Source organism: Dryobates pubescens, chromosome 4 (assembly GCF_014839835.1).
Source record: "Dryobates pubescens isolate bDryPub1 chromosome 4, bDryPub1.pri, whole genome shotgun sequence".
Taxonomy (NCBI): Eukaryota; Metazoa; Chordata; class Aves; order Piciformes; family Picidae; genus Dryobates; species Dryobates pubescens.
In genome coordinates, this window is record NC_071615.1 from 12,445,243 (window position 1) to 12,457,424 (window position 12,182).

Below are 12,182 nucleotides of genomic sequence, written 5' to 3' on the forward strand. Positions count from 1 at the left end.
AGCAGGTTCTTTTCTGGAGTAACTCATTTACATGGATCTGCTCTGACCCGCAGCAGGCTCTGGTCCTCACAGGGAAAGGGACCATTACAGTAAACATGTAAGAGGATAGTAACAACACATATCTACAGGAGAACAAGAACACTCTCTCAGTAATATTGCCTCAGCCAGTGACAAGTATATATGTAGGCTCTCAGACAAATATGCCATTAGACAGCTACATTCTATAGTGCAGAATCACCGTGCTAGTTTAAGATTCAGTCCTTAATGGCTTTCTGACAAAGCTTTGGTTGTAGCTGGAGCAGTAAGTAGACATGTCCTTTCAAATTGCCACTTTATTTTTAATGTCTTCATCGTAAGCTTACTAGTAGTACACTGGTTTTTTCCTATGCATTCACATTACACAAAACAACCTGCTCTAGTAACTACCTTTGAGCACCTTCAAATTACTTGTCTGTTACATCTTTGTTTCCTTCCTGGACAGTTGATCAAGTACAGGAACATAAGCTATTTTTGTTGGACCCACAGTATTAATGATGGGGTTTCAAAATCTGTCTCAGGACAGCACTGAGGAAATCTATTACTGAGGCTGACTTACTTCATAAACCTGTCAGGTGCATTGGTCAAAGCATTTATATCAACATCTCTAGAGAGCTGATGGACTCTTATGTAAAAGAAGATACAAATACTTTTATAGCTCCATTACTGTTTTGCTCCTTAGGATGCTCTAAGTTTTTACACTACTGGAAAGACAGGATTAAAAAAACTCAAATTCCCACAATGAAAGCAAGCTGTTAGGTTGTGAGGTAATGCTGCCAATGCAGTGTCACTTTGGCAATGCTTTCCTTATACTGTTTGTCAGCCCACTCTGATCAGTCTCACCTGAATTTTCTCACAGTCTCTCAAATTACATGTATACGGGACTGAGTGCTGGGGGACTCTGTGTGTATGTGTGTTAACTGCTGGCCTTACATGTTGCACAAAAAAAGCATGCTTCATGAGTTGTAGATCACAAAGTATGAATGCTGAAAACATGTATTGCAAATATGGAAGTCTGAGTAAGGAATTTCTTCACCTAACATCAGTCTCATCATCTTCTTTAAGATCTATGAGTCTGATCAATGAATGAGATTGAAAGTTTGCTGATGGGTAATCCTAGGTACTGGTAGGAGCACACCACAAATCTGTGTGGTAGGTTGAGAGAGGGCTTAGCTCTCCCTCCTCCACAGAGTAAGAAACCACAGCTAACTCAGTCGAAGAGCAAAAGCTATATATTTACAAGCATATATGGAAAGCAGGTTATATATAACACAATATATACAGGTATTTACAATATATACACAGAAATACACAGCAAAGACAAATAACACAACAAAAATCCCTCCCTCAGGGAGGGATCCCCTCTTTGGAACCCCCTCTCTCCCCCCCTTACCTCCCTTTTTCCCCAAAAAGGGGTTAGAGAGAGAGAAAGGCAAGTTACTAAGGAAAAGAGTTGTTAGCAAGCTTCAAAAGCCCATGCAGGATTAGTGTTTGCTTATCTGAAGGCCAAGTCCAGCAGTTCGCAGAAGAAGCAGGCAGGGAAAACAGGCTGAAACACCAAACTCCCCCAACTCCCAAACCGAACTGCACTGAGGAAAAAATTTTCCAACCGCTTCACAATCTAAAGCTGAATTTTTGTTTATCAACCAATGAAATTCGTTTAGAATATCAGAATGTTTTGGTTCTAGTACCAAAAACATTAGCCAGTGTGTTCCAGCAGTGTTTGTTCTTAAAGGCACAGCCTCAAACGACCACAGTCCACCCCTTTCTAAACAATTTCATTGGCTGTTCGTACTGTCCATCCAATCCAGAACAATATTTACAGTTCGTAAGTTAAGTTCATCGTCCATTCCGGCTATACTCAGATGTAGATGATTCAGAAGTCCAAGAAAATCCAAAATCAAGAAAATGGAAAACAGTTTGTCTCTCCGCAGACGAAGCGAAGAAAAAGGGAAACAGGGACTCAGGGACTCTCAGTTGACTCAGGGCTCTCAGGGTTCTCAGGGTTCGTGCACCGTAGATTCCTCAGGGACTCTTTCCTTTGGACGCGCTGTAGCTGTACAACATTCTGAAATTAAACTCTCTCAGCTAAAGTTAAATCTCTTTGTGGAATACACTGAATTTCACCATTCTCTTGCATTACCCAATAAGTGTGACCCGGACCTTCTGCTGAAACCACCCCTCGGACAGGTTTAGCCTCTCCTGAGGGCGAAAATACCCAAACAGTTTTACCTAACAGATTCTTTTCCCTAACAACAGGAACTCTATCACCTTCTACTTTCTGTAGCAGATCAGAATGTGCAGGTCCAGCTCGGTTCACTGAACCTCTACTGTTCACCAGCCAGGTTGCTTGTGCTAAATGTTTCTCCCAGTTTTTCAAAGATCCACCTCCCATGGCTTTGAGAGTGGTCTTCAACAAACCGTTGTAGCGTTCAATCTTCCCTGCAGCTGGTGCATAGTAAGGAATATGGAAAATCCACTCAATACCGTGCTCTTTTGCCCAGCTCTTTACAAGGTTGTTCTTGAAGTGAGTTCCGTTGTCTGACTCAATCCTCTCTGGAGTTCCGTGTCTCCACAGGATCTGTCTCTCCAGACCGAGAATGGTGTTGCGTGCAGTTGCATGTGGGACTGCGTAAGTTTCCAGCCATCCAGTGTTTGCCTCTACCATAGTAAGCACGTACTGCTTACCAGAACGAGAACGTGGTAGAGTGATGTAGTCAATCTGCCAAGCTTCACCATACCTGTATTTGGACCATCTGTCACCATACCACAAGGGCTTAATTCTCTTTGCCTGCTTAATAGCAGCACAAATGTCACAGTCATGGATGACTTGTGTGATGGCATCCATGGAAATGTCTATGGATCTGTCACGAGCCCATTGGTATGTTGCATCTCTGCCTTGATGTCCTGACGAATCGTGAGCCCACCGAGCTAAGAATATCTCACCTCGGTGTTTCCAGTCGAGATCAAGTTCAGAGTCCTTGTCTACTTGAGAAACTCTTGCAGCTAGATCTGCCTGATGGTTGTGCTGCTGTTCCTCAGTAGCTTTGCTCTTGGGAATGTGAGCATCAATGTGTCTCACTTTCACTGGAATTCTCTCGATTCGATCAGCAATGTCTTGCCACAGTTCAGCTGCCCAGATGGGTTTTCCTTTCCTCTGCCAGCCATTCTTTTTCCAGTTCTTTAGCCAACCCCATAGAGCATTGGCTACCATCCATGAGTCGGTATAGAGATAAAGCTTTGGCCATCTCTCACGTTCAGCCACGTCGAGAGCTAGCTGGACAGCTTTTACCTCTGCAAACTGACTGGATTCTCCTTCTCCATCCTTCGCCTCTGCAACTCGGCGTGTTGGACTCCACACGGCAGACTTCCACCTTCGCTTGTTCCCGACGAGACAACAGGAACCGTCTGTGAACAAAGCATATTTCTTTTCATCATCAGAAAGGTCATTGTAAGGAGGAGCTTCCTCAGCACGAGTTACTCTCTCCTCTGGAGGTTTAGCACAGTTGGTATCTTCAGGCCAACTTGAGATCACCTCCACCAGACCAGGTCTTTCAAGATTTCCCATTCGAGCTCTCTGTGTTATCAGGGCCATCCACTTAGACCAGGTGGAATCTGTGGCATGATGTGGTGTGGAACCTTTGCCTTTGAACATCCAATTCAAAACTGGCAATCTGGGAGCTAAGAGAAGTTGTGACTCAGTTCCAATTACTTCAGAAGCTGCTTTCACTCCTTCATAGGCAGCTAGAATCTCTTTCTCTGTTGGAGTGTAATTAGCCTCTGAACCTCTGTAACCTCGACTCCAGAAACCAAGAGGTCGTCCACGTGTCTCACCTGGAGCTTTTTGCCACAAGCACCAGGTTGGACCATTGTCACCTGCAGCCGTGTACAAAATGTTCTTAATGTCTGGACCATCTCGCACAGGTCCCAGACCCACTGCTTGGACTACTTCTTGCTTTATCTGGTCAAAGGCTGCTTGTTGTTCGGGTCCCCAGTGGAAACTGTTCCTCTTTCGAGTCACATCATACAGAGGTTTCACAATCTGACTGTATCCAGGAATGTGTAGTCTCCAAAATCCCACTATCCCCAAGAAACGTAGAGTTTCTTGCTTGTTCGTGGGATTTGCCATGGTAGAGACTCTATTTACCACATCCACTGGAATGTGTCGGCGTCCATCCTGCCACTGCACTCCCAGAAACTGGATCTCTGTGGTAGGACCTTTCACTTTGTCTCTCTTGATGGCAAAACCTGCATTCAGGAGAATGTCCATGATTTTGTTACCTTTCTCGAAGACTTCCTCAGCAGTTTTACCCCAGACGATGATATCATCGATGAACTGGATGTGTTCTGGAGCACCACCTTCCTCCAGAGCATCATGGATTACTGCATGACAGATGCTGGAGCTGTGGATCCAGCCCATTGGCAGTCTGTTGAAAGTGTACTGGATTCCTCTCCAGGTGAAAGCAAACTGAGGCCTGCATTCCTCTGCTATGGGAATAGAGAAGAAGGCATTAGCAATGTCTATGGTAGCATACCATTTGGCCTCTTTGGATTCCAGCTCATACTGGAGTTCCATCATGTCTGGTACTGCTGCACTCATAGGCGGAGTTACTTCATTCAGGGCTCGGTAGTCCACTGTCAGACGCCAGTCTCCATTCGGCTTTCGCACAGGCCACACTGGACTGTTGAAAGGTGAATGAGTTTTGCTGATGACTTTCTGACTCTCCAACTGACGAATCAGATTCTGAATGGGCAACAAAGAGTCACGGTTGGTTCTGTATTGTCTGTGATGCACAGTCCGAGAAGCAACCGGCAACTTAATGTCCTGAATCTTGTGTTGTCCCACAACTGCAGATTCATCAGAAAGCTCAGGTCTAGCAGACAGCTTCAGTTTTTGTCCATCAATTTCTACAGAAGCTACTCCAAAAGCCCATTTGTAACCTTTAGGGTCATTGAAACGCCCTTCTCTCAGAAAATCAATTCCCAAAATACAAGGTGCATCAGGTCCGGTCACAACTGTATGCTTTTTCCATTGTTTACCAGTTAAGCTTATATTAACCTCCACTTTACTTAACTCTTGAGATCCACCAGTGACTCCCAGAATAGTTATGGACTCTGATCCCTGATAATTTGATGGCAATATGGTGCACTGAGCTCCTGTGTCAACCAAGGCCCTGTACTTCTGAAAGTGTGAAGTGCCAGGCCACTGGATGTACACATCCCAATAGATTCTGTTATCTGTATTACCCCTCTCCTCCCCCTGGCGGGAGGCAGGGCACCCCTAGTTATGGGGAACATGTCCACAGGTGCAACGAGCACACTGTGCAGTGTTAGAACTAGAGCCACTGTTGGAGCTACTAGAGTTGTTGAGTCTCATGCTCTTCGACTGAGTTAGCTGTGGTTTCTTACTCTGTGGAGGAGGGAGAGCTAAGCCCTCTCTCAACCTACCACAATCTGTCTCAAGATGTGTCATGTAACAAAATGTAATGAAGTTATAACAAATAGGTTTTTTAATTATGTTTCCACTACACTTAAGGACACTGAATGATTGATAGCATTTACCTTAGCGGAGACATGTTTTTCATTCATTATGTTGTGGAAGATCTAAAGTGGCTTATAAAGCCTCCTGGCCTGGAACTAGATTTCCTAACATTTGCCTCACTACAACAAACTTCTAGAAAACTGTTAGACCCAGTTTTAAACCTTGATATAGCTGCATTCTAACCCCTTCAAGTCATTGAGATCACCCCCTTTACTCCTCCATACTCCTCCTTCATTGTACCTGAGCACAAATAGCATTTGTAAATGTCATTTGGGTTGCCATGAAGGCCTAATAATAAAATGATAATGCTTGCTCTTAAGAAAAAGTAAGTTACATACACTTCACAGCATTTTACCCACATTAGATGTTGGTCTGAAACTCCAATCAAAGATAAAAAATGAAACAACTCTGCAAAAAATTTCATATTCACTAAAAAACAGCAAGAAGTTTGAGTAGGCTTTCTCCCAGTCTTAGCACCAGTATTTTTTAGATTTGTTGATTGTCAGATTACAGAAATAAAGTTAAAATTATAAAAAATGAAGGAAAATCTTTTGGAATGTCCAGGTGCAGAAACAAGCATCCAGACGCTCTGTTCACATCTTAGCCATAATTAGTCAGAAATCTGAAATCTCAGAAGTATCACATATAACAAAAGATTATTTCTATTTTGTGACAGGTCTCTAACTGCTTACTGTGATTAAAAACAAAACCCAAAAATCTCTCAGCTGCCTAGGTAACACATTTTCTGATGTTCATTACTAAATCACACACAGAAATAACTCAGCAATGAAGAAAGCTCTGGATAAGTCACAGAAATAATATCAGAGTCCACGGGTTCTCCTATGTTAATAAATAAATGACCTCGTGTTATATCATATCGGCTGTCTGTTAGCACCCTATGTCACCGAGCACCGGCCCATCATTGCCATAGCATCAGGCTACCTCATTGTAATTCTTTAGCAAGACATTATTGCTTATTTCCAGTTGGATTTAACTGGAGATTCAACTCCTGCCTCCCAAAGCTCAGCCCACAATGCTGGTCCCTGGTCCATCCCTACCTTGTTTTCTCTTCTGTTGTAGGGAGAGAAGAGCATGTAGGAGTACTCCATTGCTGAGATGAACTGGAGAGGGTTGCTCTCAAAACATCTTGCAGTCATGTTTTTCCACAATTCTGCCACCTCCTAAATCATGTCATTGCACAGAGCATCTTGTGAACCTTCTGCACCAGGAAGGATTTGTAATCACCTGCAGTACATGAACACAGAAATAAGATAATTTTTTTTTGGCTGCTAGGAATAGTGGTTAATGTCTTCATCCCACAATAAAATACTGGAAATCAATTGAGCAGAGCAAATCAAATCAAATGAGAAGTGCAGACCACATAGCTGAAGTTCATGCACCCACAATCACACAAAAAGAATCATGAGGAGATAAATGAAAACAAAACTTAACTACCCAGATACGCCCTAGAGAGAGGTTGAGCATAGGAAAGCAGATAGTATAATAGAACAGATGGTTCACACTTCAATCAGAGTTAAGTCATGAAATAAGTCCAAGAAGTTTATTATCTCTTGAAGAAGACAGGTATTGGTACAGAGACCTGCAGCTATTCTCTTGATCAGGAAGTCATGAGTTTCATCACTGCCTCAGTCCTTGGCCTTTGCACTTCAGATAGGTATGTTCTGCCCACCCACCCACCCGCGTTTCTAATCAAAGCCTGAGTTCAGAATGCATGCGGTATTATGAGTCTCAAAAGGTACTGCAACATTTGGTAGAGCCAAACATCTTGCTTAATTCATTATTCACTACTTAAAATTTTGTCAGAATTCCAGGCATGAAGTGAAAGAATAAAAATGTGAGATAAAGAAGTTAAGCAATCACACACCATCATCAACAACATAAATAAATCAGAAAGCCCATATGCTGAAATTCATGAATCCAAATTGCATGACAAAACCCCCTTAGACTTCACAGAAATATCACAAAATCCAGGATAAAAGCATAAGAGGGGGATATCTCCAGTAATTACCACAGCTAGAAATGCCTGTAACTTCATGTTTTTTCTGTGAACATGTAGCTTTATCAAGTGTGACAGTAAACATCCCTTCCTGATGCTTCCTGTAATCATTCGCATCCTCCTGGAAACACAGTGGTGATCAGGGATACACAAAAAGCTTTGCTGTCAAAGCTCTCCACCAAACCCTACAATTTATGTAGCAAACAACAAGCTTTTCAGATTTCACTGAATCAAGAGAGAACTCAGACTTTTCCATAAGTCCTTGTACTCAAGGAGCTCCAGAAGAGGACTGTTAGAGAACTGGGTCTCAGTATTTCGAACTCTGGGTAAGGGTGCACTCTCCATTAATCAAAAGCAGTTTGACAAGTCTCTTGCAAGCTGCACAAAGAGTGGAGCAGCTTTGTAGCTTTGGCAACCCAGCTTCAGTCTTTCTTTACACTACATCGGTGATGAAGTGGAAAAGCACCACAGCACCATACTCTTTTTCTTTTAACAGGTTTGATTGACTTAGGGTTCCAAACCAGATTTTAGCTGCATAAGGGTATTTAGCAGGTATTAACAGAAGTCTAAGAAGCAGACTGAGCCACAGATGGCAAACTAAAAGCGTCCACTTCAGGACAATGGGAAGATGTGGAAGCTTAAAGGACAGGTCATCTACATTGTGGTTACAGAAGAAGTTGCCCCTGTGGACATGGGCTGTAGTCACTGAACAAAAGGCATTGCTGTCAGGTAGACTTAGAAAATGAGACTACAAGGCTTTCTCAGCAAGGCTGTGTACCAGTGATTTGATCAAAATAGAAAGGATGCACAACTCTTCTAAAATTCAAAATACAGCTGATCACAAATCATCAAAGTGCACTTTGCTATGAGCAGTTTATACAAACCTCCAAATCTTCTCGGAAATGCTACAAAACTTGATAGGCAAGTCAAATGATACAAACTCTATGATAATGTGTTTTGATATATTTACTCCAAATTTTGCAAGGGAAACCCTAAATATTAACTGCTTTACAGTGTCACTAAAGAAGATTTTAGTATATCAGTCCTAGGGAAATAAGATTTTAATAATAAATCAGTTGTATAATACAGAGGTTCTATATGTTGAAAATATTATCTATTGCAAAAGTTAGGTTTAGTTGTTATCTGGAGAGACTGACTAAAATTATTGGGAGAGTATTAATAGTGTCACAAAGTTGTAAACTGTGGGTAGGAAAAACATACGAGAAAATAGGATGTTATCAGAAACCTTCAGGCTAGAAACCTGCCTTTGAATTCCTAAATGTGTGATAAGAAGAGTTATATAACATGGTTAAAACTCAATAAACAAAGCCTGTCTGCTCAGGAAGCCAGAATTAGACCATTTGCTTCCTATAAGGAGAAATGTTTAAACTTCCTTCTCTGTCAATGGTAAAATTATGAATAAACCTAATGAAAAAAAATATAGAATCTGTGGGAGTGAAGAATATGCTTGGCTATAACTTCGCTTTTGTTTAACCACAGAAATATTGCTTGTTAAATGTTCCCCTCTCTTAAAATACTGCCTTTGGTAAGATAGCTCTCTATTCTAATCACCCACAGAGTAGGAAAAAAAAACAGAAGTGGGGTACTGGAAGCATATCTGGGAGTCTAACCACCTTCATTTGATAAAACTCTCTAGAAAAGAAAAATCAGCTTTAGTCAGCTTAACTGTATCCTAGTTAATTGTTAATGACCTGGTTTAAAACTACCTGTACTAGGGAAAAGTGTCAAGCTTCTTACAAAATTACCAGAGACCACAGAGTAGGTTTACAGCATTCTCTTCTTTTTCAAAAGTGAGTAAAAGTAAGGGCCATCAAGAGTTCACACAAGCAGCATTCAGTCTTTTAAATATCTTCCTAACTTCAGAAAGTGGCCACTTCTGTTGTTCAAATACCATCTGAGTCTTCAAACTGCATCATGTGTATTTGATGTAAGGGACTATGTTGTTTCTACCTCTTTCTTCTGCTCTATGTTAGCACATAATCTGAGTAAGACCAACTGCATACTCGGATTTCTCATTCTGGAAATATGTTTTGTAGAAATTACAGCCATCCTGACAATGGACAATTCCATTACAAGAGGCAGAAGAAGTTTGGTCGCTCCTAGGTTATTGTTCCTTGTAAAGAAAGGAGAAGCTACTAATCGGGGAAGAGGGAGTGAGGAAAAGATGGAACATGAATCAGCAGTGCACCCTTGGGGCAACGGATGCTAACTACACAATTAGCAGGAGCACAGGCAGCAGGTCAAGGGAACAGAGTACTGCATTTATGTAGCACTTGTAAGAGCTCAGCTGGAGTACGCCCTTCAGGTTTTTTATCCTTAAATAAAAAAAAAAAAAAAAAAAAAGCCGACGACATTGACATACTAGAGACAGAGAGACAGTCAGTTAAGAGGCTGGAATACGTAAGGTATCTGGAGATGGTGAAGTCAAAGTCAGGGTCTTCTGGCAGACTAGCAAAAGGACAATAATGAAAGCTTCAAAAGTTAGCTCTGCTTTAAACAGATAACCTTTGGAGGGGTCTGTCAGTTTATTCTGTGTTTTTAGTCTGGACATAAACATGGTGTTTCAACAACTTATAAAATAATAATAACATGACAGCAAGAATGTACACTCATCATTGTCCAGTTTTCATTTGTGACTTTACTGTACAATGAGAAAATGTCTCTCCACTGTACCATGTGGTAGTATTCCAATAACAGTTCCTTTATACTAGGTACAATGAAGGTACAAAAAGCTATATTCTAAAATCACCATTCTGCAGTGATCCCAAAAGAACTGTTTACAGGAGTTGCCCAAGAGTTTAATAAGTACACAAATAACAATTTCACAACCCAACTGCTCCTCAACACCTTTTCTGTAGTAGAGGTACTTTGAGAGCCAGCATGTCCTAGTATTACAGCAAGAAGACGTGGGAAACAACACAATTCCTCTACCAGCAAACAGGGTGGTGAGAAGCTCTGCGGAGACTGCAAACAGCCAGCTGTGAATAATCCAGTTCCCTGAGAAATCAATGGAAACTGGATGAGGGGGTTCCAGAGATCCATTCTGGTTTGTATCTGTTTTGCTGTCATATTACACATTGTACAGAACAGGATTCAACACATAGGCAACCTTAAGTCTGAGTCATTACAGGGGATAGAGCTACTTTTCTTAAAGGAAAGTAACTAAGCAATTTAACTCTTAAAATATACTCATGAATTGGAAATGCAGAGGTGTGCCCGTTTAACTCAATGTGTGAGCACAAAATCTTCAACTATTCTTGTAGTGAAAACAGTACTGAGAAAGCAGTATCACCCAGTGTGCCATCACATCCTCAGGACAGAACAACTACTTTTATGAATGTCACTACTCTAAGAAAGCAAATAAGCACTTGAAATAACTGAGCAAGGAAAGGAGTGGGAGGTTGATGTGTAAGCATCTTCTTTGCTAAGTAAAAGCAGCACAAACTAAATCCTCTGAATGTCTGGAAGCCTATTTGAGCAGAACAGTCCTGATCTGCATGACTTTCTATGACTACCTGGGTGTCAACAAGGAGAGTATTATGCATAGCTTGAGTATGCATTGAAAATAATACAATTTGTCTGAGTTATGGATTTTTATAAATCAGGAATAATCCTAACATAACTCAAAATATGGTTTTGTTTAGAAGAGTTCTTTGCTTATTCATGAATAAAATAAATTAGATGGAAATCACATAGATGGCTTCATAAATACTGTATACAAATCAGAAGCAGGCAGACATGTATCTTGCTCTGATCACATTCCAACAAAACTCAGCTTTTGAGCTACTTTGCAGGGAAGAGCAAAATACTAATCAAATCTATGTTTCATAGCAAAATAATCCAGAGATTGACTTTTTGTTTCTTTCTTTCTTTCTTTCCTACCACTTTTATTACCACAGCAGGGTTACCTTGGGAGCCTAAACCAACGCTCATTCAGAAAGGCATACACGGCCTCCATCAGACATTGGGCAAGTCTTTATGAAAGTAAATCCTCTGCAGCAACATTTGTGACTCTGGATGGTTGTGGCAGGTCCCTCATCCATGGCTTGCCCTACAATACCTAGAGCCACTGCAGAGATGGTGCAGTTGCAGGTGCCTCCTTCATGAGGTCTTGTAAGGTGTGTGTGCAGGTGGCTGTGTGGAGGAGCTGCCCTTTGCAGGCATTTGGCCTGCACCATTCCTTATACAGGCAGCTGCCAGCAGGAGGAAGAAGCTGGTAATTCTTCTCAGCTCTCCATTCATCAGGGCAGTACCTGGAGAAATATTGAGAAGCTTGGCAAGTAAAATAGTTATGAGGATACTGACCTTGCATTACTTATTTTCATCTGGTTTTAGCAAGGAATTACAGCAGAGGGTGGGTCAGGCCTGTGCTGGAGTTTGCAGCAGACCAGGGTGAATGATGGTGTTAGTCTTTCCGATGAATTGATAACCTGCGGCCATTGAGCCTCAAATAATGCCATTAAATTAAATCCAGCTTTGTGTAAAAGATACATGCTGCTTCATTTCTAATGTACACATACTCATTAGATAGAAAAAATAATTCACTGCTGAACATTCATTACAGAA